Source organism: Plectrocnemia conspersa, unplaced genomic scaffold (genome assembly GCF_051122295.1).
Source record: "Plectrocnemia conspersa isolate PC_06_02 unplaced genomic scaffold, ASM5112229v1 ptg000006l, whole genome shotgun sequence".
In the NCBI taxonomy this organism is placed as follows: Eukaryota; Metazoa; Arthropoda; class Insecta; order Trichoptera; family Polycentropodidae; genus Plectrocnemia; species Plectrocnemia conspersa.
In genome coordinates, this window is record NW_028277170.1 from 8,536,995 (window position 1) to 8,560,629 (window position 23,635).

A 23,635-nucleotide genomic window follows, 5' to 3' on the forward strand; every position below is an offset into this window, starting at 1 on the left:
AAAATTAAGGATCAGAACTGCAGCTACAAATTATTCGTGATCATGGCTGGAGAATCGCAGCCGAAATATAAAAAGAAAGTAAAGGAAAATCGCGATATATATATAAATGATATTTTACCCATATTTTCTGTCTCATAACAATCATAAAGTAAATAGCAGCGAACTGATCGTTCATTGTTAATAATTTGTTATCGTCATTATTATTTTTTCTTTTCTGTAAGCGAAAACGTTTCTGCCAAAAACTCGCGTAATCTCATAATCTCACTAGTACATACCTTAGCAAAATTATGATTGACGTATCTGGTTAAGGATAATATAAAACTTGCCTTTTGCTTTATTTTGCTCCTGGAAGGCAAAATTGCATATTTAAAAATTAATTGTAAACATTCCCTGTGTCAGGATTCGCAATACAAATCTTTCTTAACTTTTATACACTTTTCGTTCTAGAGATAGAAAAGGTATAATGTTTAGAGTCGACTTAAAACCTCGAAACCCCTTCAACATTTAACAAGACTTAACTAGTTCAGCGATAAATAGCACTTTTGTCGGAACAAAAGACGTAGGGGACCTAAGTTTCTTGCAAGTAACTGGAATTCCAAAACATGCCAATAAGCTTTTGAAATATGTCTTTTTTTACTCTATATCTTCGTCTTCTTATTTTTTTCTATTTTACTTGAACGAAAACTTTCTAGACGAGCGTCAGTCGAAAATATTATCTGCGTACACACGAACGTTGCATCACATGAATGTTAAGTATTTGAAACAGTTTATGTGTTTGTTTTTTTATACTTTCAAGAGCAATTGAAACACATATATTTATAATACTACTACATTAATTTTTATTAAGTATCATTCATAAATAACTCACAGGTGTGTTTAAAATTGTATATTATTTTGCCACGTATTGCAATGAAGTGAAAAGTCATATACAATAAGATTTTTTACTGAAAACGAAGCAATGTAGATACAGTCGATTATGCTGTTAAAAACTTTTATTGTTTAAGCGTTGCAAAAAAAACGTTATAAAATAAATTTTATTTTTGTGTAATCCATTCTTTTAGATATTCTGGACCGTTTCGCTTGATAAAAACTTGTTAAAGGCACATATAGAATTTATTATTTATTTTTTATTCATAAAACCAATGGGTAAAATTACATCTTGAAATTTCAAACATGAAACAATAACATATTATTCTCAATATAAAGACTAAGCATGCTTTTTGCTTTAATTATACCAATATATGATTTATTAGAGGAAATAGTTATGCAAACAGTATTAAAATATACACGTCTAATTTTACATACTTGGCCACTCGACATTGTTCAAATACCTTAAAATATTCTCAGGTCTAAATCGTTGCTCTTTTTGAGACAAGACAAGTGTGACTCTGGAATTCGTATTTGTAATTTATTACCATGTGTATACTTTCGAAAATACAGATGTGTTAAGTCGTTGACTCCTTGTTTGTTTATTTAGTATGATTTTTAGTTAATTATTTGATAAGATAGTATTCGTTGTAAGAAGAAGTTAATAGCAAAACTATTTTTAATTAACAGTAAGCATATTATAGTCGTTTTGTAAGGTGTGTAATGTAATGTGTAGTATTGCTGGAGTTTAAGCTGATTAAAGCTACATATTTTCAAAATAGCAAACCTTTGTAATGTGATACCAATATCTATGCAATGCTTTCATATAAGCTTTAAAAATTTAACAATTATGGCAATACAAATCAGTAAAAGTGTAAGCAAAATACAAAAAGTAATAGGATTTGTCAATAAAAGTAAATATTTTTAAATTGTTTAATCAAAAAATTCAATGGCTTATTCATATTTGTCTTGATATAACGAGCACACCATTTTTGCTTAAAAATAAAAATGAAGTCCCTGATGTATATTTTAAGGAATATATTAACAACAAAAACAAATGGAAAATTAGAACAAATGTTGAAAATGAAGAAGGGCGACCAACAAAGATCATGTAAAGCAATAAGCAAAAAGCAAAAATAACTTTGTTTCAATTTTCTAAACGCTTTTAATTTCAATTTTTTTGACAGGTGTTTGTTTATATGGAAATTATAAATTACAGAGGATGCAAAAAAAACGTATCATCGAAATGTAAAGCATTCCTCATAACAAAGCAAAGCATTTTGTAAAATTTATCGGGGAAGGCATTTTTTTGTACAAAATACATTTACTTGCTTTCAAAAGTAGTTCGTAAAACGAGATCGTAGGAATAAACTGATGGCATCTAAAAAATGTAATGTATTTGTTTTTACCTCATCAACGAAAAAAAAATAATTAAATATCACAAGAATAAAACGAAACCGACGCAGCTGAATTCTGATAATCAAATAGATGAAGACACAAACACGAAAGTTCAAGACCTCGGCAAAAGAGATGAAAAAGCAACATTTAGTTTGATTGGAAATCCGTTGATCAAAGAATGTATGTGTGTTATTCAGTGATCCGATTTTAACCCTACACCTTTTTATATAAGTTTACTTTAACAAGTTTATTTTAATAATATACATATTATTCGTTAATAACATTTACATGTTTTAGTTAAAATAATTTTCTACAATTTAATCTAAAATAAATATATAATTTATATTAAAAACTAAGAAAACATTTTATAATTTGTGTAACAACAAAAGTGCTGGAAAAATACCAAATAAATTAAGCGATAGTATGAGAAAATTTTACTAAAAATCGTTGATATGTTGTCTTATTTTTTTAAATGATTCTTAGCTTAACAATAAATATGTGATTTAGCATGTTGTGTTTGTATTTAAATTTAAGGACGTTTTTATTTTAGTCACTGATACATGAGATTAATGGGTTAGTGTGGTTTTGTGAAATATATTTATAATATTTTCTGATACAAAAGTGACAGTATTATTAAATCATTAGTATTTAAAAAGGCTAATAAGCATGTTCTAATTTTATTTTAAAAAGGTGTACTATAAATTATTTGTATAGCTTTATTTCGTAATATTCGTAATTTAAAATATATAGTTAAACTCATTATCGTTCATTATTAATTATTGTTCGATATTGATAATGAATTTTTTTATAGTAACCGATAATGAACGATATTATTGTTTGTTTAAGCGATATTTGGCAAGAAAGTACAACATAAAACAATGGTAACCAATGGCATTTACAATCCTCAACGTATTAGACGTATATGGCCGAACCAGTCCTGGTACTAGAAAAAGTAAAAAATGTGAGTGAGGGAATTTCTGCTGATGATTCACTGACCGCTCAAAAATATTCACATTTCTCTTATCTTGGAAAAGTGCTCGATGCTGATCTTACACAACAACTCACGAAAGAATTCATTACTGAATTTCAGAGACAAATAGAACGACTTTTGCCGAAACTTAGCACTGAAGAGCACCATGTACGTATGGCCAATCTATTTTACCCGTAATATAAAGGATAACTCTTAGTTCAACAAGGAAGATTCCACTATAAGAAGATTCCTTTACTTACATCCATCGTCTGAAGAGGTTGAACAGGAAACTCCAACAAGGCAGCATATCGGACTGGCATCAACTCTTGCCCTCGACGACATGGATTGAATGGATCAGTTGCTAGCTGAAAAAGCTCAGCACGAGACTTTGAATCCGATATAATCTGTAATGGGACTCCTTTAAGATTAATCAGATCTGGTGAAAAGACTACAACGGGATCTTTCCATTGTTGGCGGCTGAAGCCAGAAAATGGCTTGCTGTCCCAACAACTTCGACTCCAAGTGAACGGATTTTTCTGTTAGAGGAAGCCTCGTAGCATCTCAGAGAATAAGATTTGACCCGTCAAATGTTGAGAAGATCCTCTACAAACAACTGAATCACAGTACAGTCCGTATCACTAAATACAACATTGGAATTCTTATTGTTGAAGAATTACCTGTCGGAGAAAAGGGTGATGAGGAGAGTGGACCATCATTTTTAACCCCAAGAAGTCGTGCTGGTTCTGTATCCAGTGCAGCAAGTAAGGACTCCCGCAACATTGTAAATGTTACTCAAAGTAAAGCTCAAAGATAGTTACCGAAAACTTAAAAAAAAGGTCCAAAGAATTGTGTATGCTACAGATTCAGACTCCGAAGATGATGTTGTCAGCATTGGTCCTTCAGAGACTCAGTGCAAGATGCACAGAATCAAAGGCAGATACAGAAACTGATTAAACACTTATCTTGCTGTAAATGCAGCAATGCATCTTAAAAAGTGATTAAAGTGAAATGAATTTTTTGAAATTTTAATATTTGTGATTTTTCGGCTCTAAAGAAATATTTTTCGTGTTATTTTAATTCTTAACTGGTAATTTCAGATAATTTTGTAATAATAATAATTTATTAAAAATTTGTTAGTAAAAATGTTTTTTTTTTACTACAAACGAGAGTAACCAAATTTATCATTAATTTTTGAGGTTGTACAAAATTAAAAAATATTTATATTATTATTAAACGATATTATTTATATTGAACGATATTAATGGACCAAAAACGTTGTTATCGATTAATATAGTTCATTTTCAATTGAACAAACGATAAATTTAATTTTTCGTAATCGACCATTATCGATCAAACGATAAATTTAATTTATTGCTATTGACCATTATCGATCCAATTGATAATACATTTTTTATCGTTTCGTTCATTATCATAGTCAGTACTCTCATCCAATTGTAGCGATTAATATCAACTTTTGAGCACTCTTCAAATAAACTGCTGCTTTGTATATCTTCAAAAAAATATCTTTAATTATATTCTTGAGCGAATCATTGGACAGTAAATATAAACTTATATATGTTGTTATTTTAGTCCCCAACATTGTATTCGTTATTACTTTTGTAGCAGGAAGAATTCGTTGCTTTACTAAATAATGGGATTTTACAGCTTTTGCTATTAGTAGAGATGGTGATTTTACTGCTTTTTTATCGATACAACCAGTATTAAAATTATTTCGCGAGCCCTCGGTAATGATTAAGCAGACCTTCGGGGGTCCGCCAACTCCAGTTTTAGAACCGCTGTTGTAGAGATTTTCGTTGAAACGCATAAGAATTATTTTTCCATATATGTTACTTTATGGGGGTAATATACTAAATTATAGGATCATTAATTTTACCGCTGACTAAATAAGAAATAAAGTAAATAGCAAAAAAATAAATAAAAAAAAAGTAAGAATCAGTGTTATGACAATCATTTGATTCAAGAACCAGATTAATAATTTTACATAAAAAAAAACATTTGCTACACATTGGTTTGCCTATTTTTTATCTTCCGATTCTGGTTGGTTATTATTTGCGAGAAGTAAAGTGGCGATGGCTGGAATGTGTCCCGGGGGATTTCCGCCCAGTGGCGCGCATTTTCCACCCGCAGCGCTAAGTCTGCGCGTTCACACACTGGAAAATGCCGAATTCAGGGGCGGCGGGCGGTGGGGAGCTGGCCGTATAACTCACACCGGCGGTGCCCACGCCCCCGGGGGCCCCGTGTCGTTATGATCCGATATGACTAGTTTCTGGTTCAGTGTTTTTTGGCCGCGTGCCCGGGATCGCTTCCGATCGTTGTTGGCCGGGCTGGGCGCATTGTAGGCGCACGAGGGGCGATTTATAATTCAATTCGTACAATACCAGGGCCGGAGTCGGGGGACCGCTAATGTGATGGGCCCCCAGACAGACGCACATACAGGGGCGCAAACACACGTACACACATGTTCATAGATCACTATATGCTGAGATGCATTTTATACCGCGGACTGATGCCGTTGGACTTGAATAACCATATCTATTGCTAGTCACTCACCACTTTACTTAAATAACTATAACTATTGCTAGTCACTCACCACTTTACTTATATGCAAAAATTACAGAATTTTACCAGAATTTTCATTAGCAAATAGAAAATATAAATAATAATAACCCAATAACGCCTAAAATAATACTACATATGAAATAATTTTTATTGTAATTTATTTTGACATACTGAGCAAAGAAAAATTTAGATAAATACATATAATTTAGAAAATAAAGGGGTGTACACAGCTGTGTACAGTGGGCGGTTTAGGAATGAAACTGTTCAAAGCATGGTTGCTCAACACATAACGTTTTCTTAGAGAGTCTGCAACGCCAGCGACCTCGGCTGTGGCAAATAATAAAAAGCAATGGTTCTTCGATGCTCTTAGGATTGTGACGGTTGTTTTTTTGATCTAGTCCAAGTATTGTTAATGATGTCAGATGACTTATATCGTTTTTGTCCGTCGTATGTACCAATCGTCCATCTGAGCAATAATTGATCCATATAAGTCACCTTTAAAGTCTTGCTGAGTAAAACATGCAGTCGCCAAGCATTAGAAATTCCCATATACAGTAAGTAGGTAAAGTTTGCTAGGAATTCAAGTAAACATCGTATACCTAATATTTTGAGAAAGCCTTAGACAAGGCTTGTCATCGGTTAATAATAAAAAAGTTTTTATACCATTGATTTAATTTGAGTATTTTTTTAGTTATTTGAGCGATCGTTGTCAGTTTGTAATCTATTTTGGCCGATTGGCAAAATATTATTTCATCCTTTCAGAGTAAAACCTGGGCCCTTTGCTGTTGCAGTTGCATATTTTAATTTTCTTTTGTATGTAGAGTGATTTAGATTATCTAAGAAGATGGGCTTTAGTCAACCATCTGCTTTTCAGTGTTTAAAAGTGCCATTTTATCGATCCCATTTGGCATTATATTATTTTTACGATCTCGGTGAAAACGTTTTGAATGCAAAAACTTCGAATAAGGATCTCGAAATCAGTTAGTGGAGGTTCTACATGTGAACTACGTTTGCGATAAATCTTCCAATCTGCTCGGCTTTGTTATGAGCATCGCGTTTACTTTGACAATCTATCAGTTATCCCTGTCATCCATGACATTCTAGTTTGAATAACCAAATACTCCCTGCTAATCGAAAAGTGTTCTTGAAACACCTTCATATATGATATTTGTTTATAGCCCGTTTTTGTATCGCAGCGCTTTTATTTTAAGAGCGATGCTGATCTTTCGCTGAAGTGTAAATCGCAAAGTATTTTTTTTAAACTGCTGAAGCGTGCTGTCAAAAATTTTCTATCGAGGTGTTGTAGCTGAAGCCGGGTTTTTAATAATAGTGCATTTTTTATAACTAAAAGTTAATGAAGCTGTGGTTTCTGAGTTCCCAGTTTAGATCTCAGACTAGAGCATAGTATTCTTATTCGAAAAAAAATATCGTTTTCGAGTTATCACAATCTGTCTAATATTAACTTATATTTACATACATGTTTATATTTTTAATAACATATTATTTGATAAGAAACATGGTTAAGATCTACACGTTCTATTATCACTAAAGTTTTGCAGTTTATTAAAATAGTGGTGAAAGATATTTTCATGAAAAAATATATTATATAATATTTGTATAAGTATATACATATGATATATATATGAACGCTTACGAATTATTCGTATTGTATTTTATTGTGTGGTGCGTAGCAGAAGTAAAAAGCATAAAATCTAAGTGTTAGCGGTAAATTGCTGGTAAAATTTGAATATTTGCGAGTGTCGCGCATAGTTTAACGCGCACAAAGACACTAAGCGATTTAAGCGATACATTTGTCGGTTTACTTGGTGCAATAACAAAAGGACACTTAACGAGTGTATGTATTTATGTTTGTTTACATTCACAAATAATTAAAGCTACATGTTAAGACGTACATTTAAACATATGTTTGTAATACTTAACATCGTATTAAATAACTAATCATGGATTACTAATGAGAACATAAACTAATTAAGGATTTGAGTGTTAATTATTAGGTTAAGGTTAAAATTATTATTTAAAATAAATTAATTAATTAATTTTCATTAATGAATACTAGTAAATTACTTAAATAACTCAACATAATATTATTTAAAATACAATAGATAAGCATTCGTTGTTTAGAAAAGTAAAAAATATTTAATCTGGATGTTAGGTATCATGTTCTACGTTTTTATGGTTATTTTTAAAGTATTTTATATATCACCGCCGTTAGTATGAAAGCTATGGTAATTGTCGCTTCGATCAGTATTTAGTTTATAGGGATACAATCTGGGTCATTGGCTTTTTTTCTTTTCATAAACGACATCCTGAAATATTTATTATATGTTTAAGATTTTCAATTATTCCAGAATATTCGCATAAATTCATAGTCAATTTTTTTGTCGCTGTGGAGGTGATTTCAGCACACCCAATTGCATCGTCTGTTTGTAGAATACTTAAATATGGTTCGATTGTGTAAAATTTAAGTGTTGTTAAGTATTCCTTGTTAGATAATTCTAATGTTAAGATATCTCTTCAAATTAATCGATATGTCTTTATTGTGATTCTGATTTTGTATTTATTTTTAATAATATAACGTATTTGTTTAAAATAATAAATTAAACATTTATGAAAAATTAATATTTTTCAAGTCATTTAAATGAATATTTACTTCTTAAAATATTATCTACTATATATTACTAATGAATTTTTTATCTATTATTACATGTTACTCATAATATCATACACAATATGAATTAAAAATATAGAAACACTCCATTTTATGTAAAATATGTAGGATATTAAAATTCGTGTCTAAAAATATATTTATTAATTAAAATTGCCAAAACGTTTTGGCTCCACTTAGTACCAGCTTTAATATCTCTTAAGCGATAAACGTCTTATTATGTTTAAACGTCGTATATTCATTTTCTGTTTGTATTTTTTAACAAAGAATTAATTTCTGAAAATGAAGTCGCTTTGTCTCTGTTTCGGCAAAGTAAAGTTTTCATACCGCTGTGGTGCAAATTTAAAACTATTTTTATATTCACTTTATTTTTTCGCGGCCCCGTTTTGGCATAGCTTCAACATCATTTGGACTAATATACTTTTCCAGCCGACATGCACTTTGCCTTCGACCCTGACTTAATTGTGTATATACGGTCGAGGTCGGTGTTTTATGACATGGTTCCAAATTAAAGCAAAAGTTCATAATTGGACCATTCTTCACGCGACGAGTACTACGTGAAAAGTAATAGTCCTACACACATGCGACCAACTTTACACATACAACTATTTCAGTCACAAAATTTAACTTGCCTCCAGTCTAGCCTAGTAATTATCCTTTTTTATTATTATTATCATTTTATATGCTATTACTCACGTGTTTTTGTAATTGTTCACTCAGATTTTAGCATAGTAATTAATTACCGTGTGAATTAAGCTTTGCAAAACAACTATTTTGTAATGATATGTTGACTCGTCTTTTAAAGTTATCAAATATTAAAATTTCTACTTAGGCACATTTTCAATGTACATATATCTGAAATTGTTAGAAAAATTTTCCCGGTGATACACTAATTAAATAAAATAAGTCAATGTAGAACAAGTATATAAAAATGTTTACTGTGTATGTTTTAAATAAGTAAAAATATATTTGCTTGAAATTAAAAATTAAAAACACAACGTGTATAGTTCTATAATAGTTTTTAAGTCGCTCCAACGGATTCTCTGCAATAAAATTATACGCGAAAAGTGAAATATTGCACAAGGAGGGGTAAGATATTTTAACTAAAATGTAAATTAGACAGTTTTAAAACAACACTAAATAGAAATCTGAAAACACACTGTAAAAACCTCAAACTAGAATTTTTATTTAATTTGAAAACGTACCGAAATTACAATTAAAATCTATTAAAACACTTTCGAGCCCTCGAAATTAAAATAAAAACAGTACATACATATAAACATATTTTTAGTAAAACTTTTATTTTATTACGATAATTAATATTAAATTCATGCAAATATAAACAATTAATTTTACTGGCTTATAAATATTTTAATGTCGCAAATTATATAATTAGCTATAATATTATTAAAACTGAAAGTATTTATTATAACGCTAATAGTTATAGTTAAAGGTAGAAAACAAAGGATCCTTCTTTAATTTGTAAATATAATTGGTTGTTAAATTACCTAAATTACAAAATAAAAAATACTTAAATTATATACAAGATAAAGAGAATTAAAAAATGGCATGAAAAAACTTCTTTGAGAAACTCTAGCTTTAATATCTAGTGTTCATTATTTAGTAAAACGACATATATTTTACTTATATTATATAAACGTAATAAGCGTTGAAAACAGTCGGGTGGTTCTATATTTGTACAGTTACAGCAAATTACATCGTCAAAATATTAAGTTGATATTTTATCAAGTGATTTGCAAGAAAGCCGAACTGTTATTAATAATTGTTGTTCCCAGAAATTATAATAAACGAATAGAGATTTATTTTTAAAATATTATACCTAATAAAAATAATAAACTGATCTGCATTAGCTTTTTTATCGAGTTAATTTCAGAGGTTTTTATAATGTTATGTTCATGCCCAAAAAAAAAACAAGCTTAATGAATATGAATATCAAAAAAGTTTTTAATCAATACGTGATCTAATCTGTCCATTCTAACGCTTTTAAAGTTTTTCATGAGCTAACTTGTAATTAAATCTACCGCGGATGCTTTAATTTTAGTTATCGATCTTTATACTTTGATGCCAGTCTTAAAGAGTTCGTACGAAATTTTTTCCTTGTCCTATTTAAAAGAAATTATTTTTTTGTGATTAAGTAATTTTCTGATTAAAGTTTACGTGACAACGTATAGTTAATAATGACATGAATTTTATCGCGAATATCTTTAAACATAAAGACATATTTTGTGAATATTGTATTGTAAAATCATTGAATAAATTTTACCCAATTTATTTATATTACTTTATTATATATATTTACTAGTACATTAAAGCAGACGATAGTTTTAACTCTGTATAAGTAGATTTGTGCGTAATAGCTCAAATATATATTAAAGAATGAAATTAATAACGTTTTGTTGCGTAGCATTAGATTTAGCGACATTTTACCTTTATTAAATTGTGTCTTATGAAAACGTGGAATATCAATTAAATAAATAAATAGTAGTTTAATTTCATTATGCAAACTTATTTTAAAAAGCTTACATTGTCATTTACTTACCTGCCAAATATATAAAATTATCATTTACTCACCTTCCAATTATGTATTATTAGTATTTTGTTCTTACATTACAAGCGCAAACACAATACAATACATTAGGATAACAAGCAACATAATTATAAATATATAATTATAATTTCATTAAACATATATTGTGGCAAAATAAGCACATAATACACAATTTTGTGTCAATATTAAACTGATACTAAAGTATTTTTTTCTAAAAAATATGGTATAATGCAGCTTAAATGTTATCGTATTTTATTGTAAGATGTAGAAAAACCTAATTTGGGTGCAATAAATTATGTTTAAGGCACTAAATCCATAAATTCACTTAAAACACTATATTTGTTTTTTATACTTGCATATTAACACTTTCTATAGAAATATATAATCCATTCCAATCTTAAAGTAAAAAAGTCTTTTTCTATATTCTATTAAACCTCGCGTCTTTGCAATCATTATTCTCGATAAACGTTTTAATGAATTTATTTGTATAATACCTAATGTTTTTAATATGATTTGCAAACTATACATATAGTATCAAGTTATATAAATTTTAAGTGGAATTTTTTATAATTTCCATATTAAATAGCTAGGAGATTGCTACAGACGTATGATTGTTTTTGCTTTTCTGCGTAGAAATAATCTAAGGACATTTACTATTTTTTGCTTTACCATCACCGCCCGGTGTTGTTGTCGCGATTGCGGTTTCTAAAAAAGAGAAAGCGACGTGTCCTGGCTGTAGGGTAAGAAAAAGTCGATTTATATCCTTTTGGGAGTAATTTCTTATTAACAAAACGACGCCGATGCCACAGAGGCAGAAGCGTTAGCAAATTTTTTTTTCATTTTCGCCTTTTCCTTTCGCAGTCCTGGTCCGGAAATTCTCATTCGCGATTCGGCGAAAAAGTTATTATGATTTGAATGAGTAAAAAAACGAAACGGAAAATGAGTAAAAAACGAAACACCTGTATGATCGTCCCGCGTAATATGACTTGTAACGACACACGGGGGAATTATATGTTGTATTTATTTTAACTTTTATATATATATATATATATATATATATATATATATATATATATATATATATATATATATATATATATATATATATATATATATATATATATATATATATATATTCTATATTTTTTAAATTTCTCAAGAGAACGAAACCCATAGACAAATTAAAAATTTTAAGCTTTGAGATAAGGAGTACGCAACGGCTATTGAAAATCAGTTTTTCTGAAAGTTTATCGTTATTCAAAAATTTACCTCTACAGCTATTTGTTGCCTTTATTGCCAAATAATCTTGCTGTTTCTTACAGCATAAAAAAACATACCTTTTTATCAGGTTTTTTTATTAATTTACGCAATATAGTACACACTAAATATTTAATTTTATTGTGAGTTGAGTGAGAGCTTTTATTTCATATTAGATCCTTGTTCCTAGAAATGCAAAGATAATAGCATTATCACTGGTTTTTATGGTAATGACGAATGTATGCTTTCGAGTTTTTATTTATTAATCTAATTTAAATTTAGACTGAAATGAACTGACAGCTTACTGAAATGCGTCACGAAGGTAACAAATAATAAGAAATATATGAGCAAATATAAGTCATAGTAAAAAAATCATAAAATATTAATAATAAAACAAACCAAACCAGCTCTTTAAAAATTGCAGTCCTAAATTTATTTTACTTATAACCCATGAAAAACATTGTCGAAAACTTTATCAAAATCTGTTTCGAAAGATTTTTTATGAGATAGGAACAAAGAAGTACTAAAGCTTATAGTAAATAAGCCATAGAAACTATATCATCAAAATTTAATGCATATTTTTAAAACTTCTGTTTTTTTTCTCCCTAAATATATAACCCTGAAAAATAGTAAATATACTTTTTATTTTTTGTTACCCGTGTATCGAAGATTTTTTTATATCTAGCATTAATAATCGTGTGCTTTTATCGAAATAAAACGGCAAAAATATCGATAGCAATGTGTCCTACACACCCAAAAGCGAAAATCGGACACCCATCTGCATTAGGGAGCACTCGTCGTCGAATTGAAATTCATAAATAAATAAAAAAAATCTATAGGGTCACAAAATTGAGATACAAGAACGCTTTTTGCCTTCCGTACGTACGTACGTACGCTCGTAAAGAAACATAAAAAAATATCATAACGATATCGAGTCGCAGTGGTAGTGCCGTTTTATTCTTTAGTAGGGATCGCTTTTGACGGGAAAAGAGCAGCGGCATAACGCGGGAGTAAACAGCTCGCAGATTTATTCTTTATGGGCGAAAAAACGCCCATAAAATATCCCAAATAATTTTTCCTATCAGCACCGCCCCCCGAATAACGACGCCCCCCTAACGGCGGCGGCCCTGGCGATTCCCGCGCGTTTAGCCCGCGCTTGAAGCGTCGTAAATCTGCTGCCGGCACGCGAGCGATCGTCTCTCTCCCGTTCGTTCTCTTTCCTAGAGCCGGCCCTGCTCGTTTTCGATAATTCAGAGCCCGACACGTAAACAGAACAATATACAATTTCGACTATTTATTTTCTATATCGCGCGCGCATTTGCATGAATCCTTTTAAACGACCGATGTGTTTTTTTTATTTTTATATTCGCTCTTTTCACCCATACCTCCCGAGCATTTATACTACTATACAAATACACTACTACAACACACGTCACTAGTGGTTCTAGAAAATGGTCATTTGCAATAATTCACAAAGCTTTTATTTATTTGTAATATTGAACAAACAATATTACAAATAAATAAAAATATGATATTCATATTCAGAGAAAAAAAAAATTAAAACATTTTTTTATCAAACGCTTTTTCAATAAAAATTACAAACATACTTTTTAAAAAAAACATCTAAGCAATTCAAAATAATTATCATGTAATTTTTATTATCTATAATAAAAAAAAAAACTAGTTCTTTTGATTTATTAAAAAAACTACAAAAATAAAAAAACAATTATGTATAAACTTTTGAATATTTAACTAAAGATAAAAAAAAACCTTTTTATCGGTGCTTTTACTATTTTTTATTTTTTTTTAAGATTGTTTTTATTGTATGTATTTTAAATGACAAAAAGTATTACAAATGTTAATACAGGTCAATTAGGAATATAAAAAAATTGCCGTGATTAATGGTTTATATATTAAAAAATTGATACATTGGCTTATTAGATAATAATTTTTTTCTTTGCTTTATATTATTTGGAATCATAGTACATTATTATGAATGCTTTTTTACATAGCATTATTTTGAATATACATATACTACTTAAAGAAGGCCTTGTAAAATATATTTATAATATAAAAAATAGTTATTATACATAAGTGTATAGTTTACCCCAAGACCTTCGCAAAAAAGTACTTGATGGGATCATAAGCGCCCAACAACTCATCCGTCTTGTCCGAAACGAAAGTTTTTTTTGCACCAAAGCTAAGTAAATTTAGTTACACACTTAAACCGGACATCGTAACCAATATCCATTAGTTGATTAGCTCTAGCGTGTAATTTAATACCCAAACTCATTCATATGTATAGGGCTTAAACACTTTGCAAAATTTATGGTTTTAACTAAAATTAAGTTGTTAATTTTCATTGTATCTTAGTTATTTAATTTATGAACACCTACAAATATTCCTAATATGTAAAACTTTTCTTATATATATTGTATCGATCATTGAATTTTTGTGTTGAGGTATTGTTAAGGCAAAAAATTATTATTAAAGTGTGCCTTCGTACTTTGTAATCTAACACTATTTAATTCCAAAAGTTACGCAACGAACAACTATAATGTTAAAATTATTTATGAATATATTTTATGTGTATATATATAATACAAATATATCATATAACGTTAATTTATATTATATATTTTTACTAACAATTCTCAAATAAAAATATATAATTGTTTTTTTTTTAATTTATAGCATATTTAATTTAGCATTTCAAAAATAAAAAAATATATAAGATATAAATATAATTAGGTATTTAGTTAATACAAACAACTATTTTGCTTACTGTATTGATTTTTAACGGGTTTGATACACGTATTTGTAGATGTTTAAAAACATACTTTTATATATATATATATATATATATATATATATATATATATATATATATATATATATATATATATATATATATATATATATATATATACAATTAGCATTTATCACTTAAAAATAATGATGCACAAAGAATAAAATAAAGCTTATTTAATTATATTTACCTTTTAATAAATAAAATTTAGATTTTTTATATGTGAGAGAACAGAACAGAAATATTCTCGGCTGAACAGGCTCCACGATGATGCAAAAGTCTTATCCTATGGAAATTTACAGGACGATGAAATTGACCATAATCTTACTGTAAATTTACATTCGAAGTTCACAAAGAATTGTTATTTTTGTAGAACAATTGCACAAGTTTTACGAGTAAGGCAATGGTTACGCGATCTATTTCGTAAATGTTTTATTGCAAACTAAAATTTTAACATGAACGATTATTGACATTGGAAACTCGAATTGGATCACCACGTATTATACTTATGTATTTACCTACACGTATGTTTTTTATAACTTTTGATATAGATTTTAATTTAATTTGATCAAGTTTTCATATAAAAATATACCAATCGCTATAGACTATTTTTTTAAATGAGATCATCTTTAGCGTAGTTTTTTTATTGTATTTCTGTTTTCTAAGTAATTAAGTTTTCTTTGCTTTAATAAGTATTATTCCTAAATATTCAAACATAGAGGTTTTATGAACCACTCTGTAGTATGTAAGCGCACGCGTGTGTGGCTAAGGCAAAGTGTTTGAAACTTAACAGGGGCATCACTTAGCATAATTACTTAAACTTGAATGTCCTCGAGAGGATTAAGGTTGCAGCAGTCGACACAAATATCCCTGGGTTTGCAGAGGCGAAAAGCAACACTTAGACAACCAGTTAAATTACTAGGTTTAATTGCCATGTGTACGACAAGATGACTTGCTCATAAGAATAAGTACAGTCGCATTTACCGATATAAAAAAAAAACACTTATAAAACTACAAATAAAAAAAATTATTTGTAAAATATGTCTTACACAGTTTTATAAGTACCATAAATATTTTTTTATTAACTTAAAAATAATTATTACTTTATTATAAATTTATTCATAATATTTTTTAGAATCAAATTTATATTTATTTACTCGAAATAAGGATATTAATAGTGATTTGAAGTATTTATGTAAGAAAATACGATTTAACACATTTATCATAAGGATTCATGAAAAATGGCTTAGATAAACAAACGTATTTGGTTTGTACGTAAGTTTTGGCTGAATATAGTATGTACATAAGTAAAGTAAAATGGTACATTGCCACTATCCAATCTAAATACATTGTCTTCTTACTTCAAAAACTTGTACTAATATTTTTTTTTATTTGCTTTGGACAAGTCCATGTTGTGGTTTTGTAACTTCAAACTTAATTCTAATGAGTATTGGAGAGTATCAAAGGTCAACTCGAGGTCCTTAATTCTGTAGATTTGTTTATCTTTGCAAGCTATCATACGTGTATTTGTCATTCTAATCTCTAGTATATTGATGCATTGCTTTTTCAATTATTGTTACAAAATCAATGTGTCAATTTTCAATTCTTATTATTTATAGTAATAATTTATTAAGTTAATATTACTTATTGTTTAAATGTAATCTGGCAATTTATTGTTCATATAACATAATTTTAATTATTTATGCACAGATTAAAACATATTTGTAAACATAGTAATACAAAGTATGAATTGTTGTAAGTCATTGTAATATATAATCTTCGTTGAATTGCCCAACTCGTCTAGACTAGCTCGTATTTTAAAAGAAAGGGTAGTTGAATTTTCATATAGAATACATTTCCGGACAAAATGAAACTCCATATGTTTTAACGGTGTATAAATGTATGTACTATAAACATTCATATCGTGCGAATGTATGTACGTGTTCCATATGTTTAATGTAGTGCATGTTACAACTTCAATATTTTTATTGCTTAAATGTGACTAAAAGCCATGCAAAGAATACCGTCAATGTACAAGTAATACATAATATTTATGTCGTTTAATATCAAAAATAATTAAGTGACTTCAGGCAATTCTGTAGATAATCTACTTTTTTTTGGTAATTTAACATTGAACAACATTATTTTTTAAGATATTTTCATAAAAATATGAGATTTTAGAAAAGCTAAACAATTTTTCTTTAAATTCGACATATTGCAATATTAAATTGTTTCTTGAAGGGTTCGCTGCTTCACGATGCGGAGTGTCACCCCACAAAGTAGAGTGAGCATTTAGGTCGGTCATACAGATGACACATGACTATGATACAGCAACGAAGAACTTTGAAGTGATACGATGGGCTTGTAGGCCGATATAAACTAGTCCGCTGTTCATCAGCGGAGTGTGGTAAGAAGCGGGTAAAGATAGCACTACATGCGTGGTACCTCTGGTCCTGGTTCGAAGTCAGGTAACCATTTTGGCCCGTTTGATAAAATCGTGCGGTCTTATTCTTTTAAATCACGTAAATTTGTTGTAAAAAAAATTATCATTCATCAACGACAAGCAAAACAATAGCGTAAAGAATGGGATCACGCACAAAAGCCCTCGTTACGACCAGAAAAGAACTTAAATAAAACGTAAGGATTCTCATAATAAATTAAATCACTGGATCCACAAGATTTTTAATGCAGTATACGACCTTGGGCAATTCTCAGCAAGCAAATGTCGCTTTCTAAAGGCGTATACATATTTCGCTGAAAAACGAGGGAATCAATAGACTGAATGATCGCTGTATGATTGTGATTGATCAGCAAGTTATGCAGCTTTGGATACTCAAGCCTGAACTCTGACGAGGAGCGGGCAGTCGCAAGCAGCTACTCGAATATGGCGAAGAAAGTATTGTCATGAGCGTGGACTCTTCTATATGAGCAACACCGTAGCAGAGAAGTATCATCATCCGCTATACTGTCCCTGCCACGTCACTTACAAAACCTCTGAGAATCTTCTACGGACATCATCCTGGCACCAGCTTCTCTACCGTTGCTCGGAAAAAAAGATACTCGCTCATCATATTAGCCTCAATATATGTAATATAATCCAATAAAATTCTCACTAGTTACTGGCTGCGAAGTCACACCCCTTAGGGTTACCAAACCTTAAAGTGTGTCAATTATTATTTTATTAATAACAATACGGCTAGTAAATTATAATTTCCTCGCAATATTAAATATAAAAATATAGTTACATTTACCTTGTGAAAAATAAATAATTTACTTATAACTGTTTTATATTTTTAAGCAGTTTATCTCTAAGTGCAATAAAAAAGTTAAATGTTTTTGAAATAAGAACCACTTTTATTCATACATATTTCGTATGTTTATCGATCAAAACAAAATGTCCATTTACGGCAAACACCGTCAACCCACGAACATTTGCTTTGTTTTGAATTACTTAAATACACGTGTGACACTTTGATCGATCATTGTTCGAGATAACAGCCGGCTGACGGAAAAATATAAAGGACCTTTTGTGCCTTTTGGTAGGTTAGCTCAGTTTATTGGAATATACCTATGTATACCTAATATATACCTACATAGGTGCCTTTTTCACGCCCCGGTTGTTTGTACGTGTCGAAACCATCTCGTCACCAAAAACTTTCTCAGCAAAGCCAATTTATAAAAACCTAATGGAAACTCATATATCGTCACCGTACCAGGGTGACAACATTAAATTTTCATACACAATGTTTTCTATGGGGACTTCGCTGAACTTTTTTGTCCTCGTTTTGGTTTTTGATTGTAAAATATACATTGAATCATTTTTAGTAGTGAATGGAAAGGGATTTTTTTTTGATAGTATAAATATTCATATTAGCTTATATGAGTAGTATTAGTACTAAAATATATAAGATGATATATAAGAAAATATACAAAAAGTACCCTTTTACATTATCATGGAAAAATTAACAAAACAATAGTTTAGCAATTTACGGCGAATGATGTCAACAATCTCACAAATGGTTTAAAAAAATTAAATCTGTTATTTTTGATTTTATCAATGAACCTTGAAATATGTCACACGACTTGGGGGATAAAAAAGTCGTATGAGATAAAATTAAGCATGTATTATATTATATATTATAACGGTAACCATTAAATCAAAATTAAGGTCGATAATATTTGGGCAACTACCCAATGATATTTAAAAATATTAGCAAGAACTAGATGGAGTATTTGGGTTTTTCATGAATTGTGCAGTCACTACAAACAACAAGGGTCAATACATCTACACTTTTCTGTAAAAAATAACACTTCGATAACATTTAATATCATTTAAAATTTATTTTATTTTACTGTGAGCAAATTTTGCGAATTAAACCCTAATCTACGGCGTATGTTTCTATTTTACTTATTGATCTACTTACATCGTTTTCAATTTTAGTGTTTAACGTTTCGTTTATAATGCTCTAAATTTTATCGCGAATATCATCTGCCAGTTTGTTTTTTAAGGTTTTCAATTACGGAGATTTAGTTTTTACTACTGTATTCTCATTTTATTTTTAATTTTGCTTGATTTAATTATCAATGGATGATTTTTTAGCTTATTCTATTATGGTTAATAAATAATAAATATCATCGTCGCTTATTTAAGTGTCTGTTAGGGTATAATCTATTTTATTTTTACCTATTCTATACAACAAAATATATTATATAAAGTTTTGTTTGACTCACGTGGGAATTTTTTTAATCGAAATCAAATTAGTAATTAAATACAGAATTAACATCCTATTTTTAAGGCAGATTCTGGTCTAGACTTGTACGATCAATATACATTTTCTGAGCCACTATTTTGAGCAGAATGAAATATAAAATTAATTCGTTTACCGCTAGTCTGATTTAGTTCTTGGGAATCAAATTAAATTACATTTTCTGTTTGATCTTCACTTTTCATTCGGTTTTCTAGCATTTATAAATGTTAATATAGTTTTAATAACAATTTTTTAATTACACTAATAACAAAATATCAAACTAAAACACATGACACGCATTTTAAAATGGATATGGCTATATTTAACAAATAATCTTTTTATTTTAAATATGTTCTTGATTTATTTATTTTTAATTTTATTTGCTCCCGTATTTTTTTATAATGCATTTTACAAATCTATCAGGCATTAATTTACTACCTGACCAATAAACCAAACAGTATTTACAGGTCAACCAGCCAAATTCTATTGCCATTTGACACGCCCACGGTTTTATTGGAAAAACGACGATCCATAGATTGTTAAAAAGTTGTTCGTTTCGGCAAACTTACTATATATTATATGGTGGAAAGTTGAAAAACGAACGGGAAATGGCTCTGAAAGGGATTCAAACAGTCTCCTCCTTAGGGCTCCTTCGCTGACCGGAAAACGGTCGACGACTCGTCTTTGCCAAAGTAGTGAAAATTGGCTGGAATCTTTGATCGCAGACAGGAAATTAGACGTCGAGGTAAAAAAATATGTATCTATATATGTATTCTCTTTTTTTTATTATAATATTTGACCATTAAGCAAAACATTTGGGTTATTCTTTTTATTTAATTTAAATGTTACATTCGTTGATTTTGTCGAATTTGCTTCCATTTTTTAAGTTTCATCGATTTTTCTATTTTATTGTCTTCTGTCGCTTTCAATGGATCATAATGAGAAGCGATCACAGTTGCACCGCACGCAAATGTCGCTATTGTGGCTGATCCTATCTTTGAGAGATCAGCTCTATACATTTTGTGGAGTACTGATCCCAATACACTATCCTGTGGAACTCTGGAGTGGATTTCTTTCAGCTCCGTGCACTTTTAAGGTATCTACCTCTTATGTACGATTTTAATATTTTATAAATTTTGTTCGGCATCTTTACTTTAATCTTATAAAGCAATCCATAGTGCCAGACTTTGTCAAAACCCTGACTGATATAAACGCAGCGGTGCATTATTGTATCCAAGTATTTTCAAATAAGTTTTTTCTGTAAAATGAGCTTCAGACCCAACAAGACGTTTATGTTGTTAAATTTTTTTTTTATTTCTTAGCAACGATCATATAGCAATTTTAGAAATAATATCTGTTGGGCATAGTAGTTATTTGTTGCAACAGCTCCTTCATCTTTTTTATTTCCGATGAGTCATTTCTAACTTTTTGTGAATACGTTAGTATGTTTTCGGTTTACTATGTTGTATTTCCGTTGGTTAGTTTTATTTTTATATGTTTTGTGGATGTGGTTTTTGTTGAAGTTGCTGTTTACCAGACAGCTTGTATAATTTGTTATGTGGTTTCAATTGCAATTTCTCCATTTTTTTTAATACTACTCTATAGTTAAACTAATTTTTTATACGAATGAAATTCTGTCTCTTTTTCCCTTAGGGCATTAATAGTTTAGCTGTATTTATCGCCAGTTTATAGATGAATATAAACTATTCATTACTGGTTATCTAGATTGTATCTTAGATAGTTATTAAATTTAATAACTTTATTAAGGGTTTCATATCTTTGATTACCGCTACAAAGATCGGTGGTGGTTTCTGTTCATCTCTGGTACATGTTTTAATATTTGTTCCGTTGTCTTCTTTGAGTCAATTGTATCTGTTTATTGTCTGTGCTTCTCCGAACCAGTAATAGTTAATTTTGTTTAGGACTTTACTAGTCTCTTTCTGTTATTTATTGTTGTCACTTTTTTTGTGCCAGTAGCGCGATGCTCTTGGTCGGCCGCGATTTTTTTTTATAGACGCGCACTCTCTAATTATACTAGCATTTTAGATTCACGCTTGCTATTCATTATGTTAAATCCCTTTAATAAGGTTAATATTAATTACATATATGGAGATATTTGTTGTAGGATAGCAGCTTAAATATAGATAATACATTAGTTCTTATAATGCTTTTTACAAATATCAAACAATTAAATAACTTAAAAGAGCTTTTATAACTTAAATTTTTGTAAATATCCGTAACGTTACGCACTTATAATTACATTTTTTATAAAATAATAAAATTAAATGATAAGTACTTACCAGTTTCCCGTGGCATCCATGATACTAATACATTCCTTCATAGCTTTCTTGGTCTGGATAACACATCTGTATGTCATCTTAGCGATTTCGTTACGTGATCACCTGTGGGTTATTTGATTGCAAAGCATCTGTGAGTTGCGATCGCTTGTGATTTGCATTTTTTTCAATATTATTTTTCAATATATATTTTTATTGGAAAAAGTCAACTTATAAAACAAGAATTTCGATGAATCTCAAATAAAAATTAAAATAATTAAATCCTTCTACATAAACCAGCTAACAAACTAAATATAAAGATAATCATAAAATTTACGAAAGTATCTTCTACAAAAAATAAAATGTAGTGAATGACAAAAATATAAATGTAAAAAATGTAGAATATTTGTGTACTTGAAACACTGTGTTAATGTTTGAGAAATCTGCTACAATGTTTATGAATTAAATGATAAAACTTATTCTGATTCAAATAAATTATTTTACAGTAGACTGGCGTATGTTAATATGCTTGTGTAGTCGGATTTTATTTTTTGTTGTGCGCGCGCTGTTTTTTAATTTCGGACCTTTGAAGCTTAGTTTTATAATAAGCTTTAAATACCCGTGTACAGCTTAAAGTCTACATCAAATTTTCTTATCAGGGTAGTTCAAGATAATAGTGCCTAGAAAGCTAAACTTGTAGTGCATGATTATAATAATAATATAACACGTCCGCTTGTTTATGTACATTATTAGACACCAAAAGCGTTTTTATTAAGACGTATCAAGCGACGGTAGTAGTAGCCTAGGGGGTTGGTCGGGCGGGTCGGCCTTTTCAAATTTACAGCGTCGTCCGCACGAGGCCGTAACTCATGGAGTCTCATTAACGACCCGGCTATAAATCCATTCATTAAGGATTGTTAAAGGAAATTAAGCGGCGTGTTTACAGCACAGCCTGCGGTCATCCATTTTTTTATATACGATATATAATAAATATGTATATATACAACATGAACTGTAGACGCCTTAACAAGAGGTACGAGAGGGAAGTCCTTGTATTCTTTGTTTGTTAGAAACCAGAGCTGCCTCGTTAGCAGAGAGTTTAACCCTTCTAATGCTAAATAAAAAATAGTAATTATACATTGTAAAGTCAAAGATTTAATTGCGATTTTTAGTCATTCTCTGCAGCATTTACATTTACTTTAGAATTAAATTAAAAATGTCCATTACTCATTAAAAATTATATAAAAGAAAGAAAAATATGTAATTAAAATACGTTTAGTATATATTGTAAAAACATTCATTACACAAAATAATGTCAGAATTTGAGTCAATAGTATTTGAATATATGCACACGTCGTACCCAAGAACCACAACTTTTATTGTATGTGGGATAAATCAGAACTATACACTTGAGAACCGTACTCCCCGATTCGGATTATTGTGGTGTGGGCAATAAAATTTTCAGACACAATATA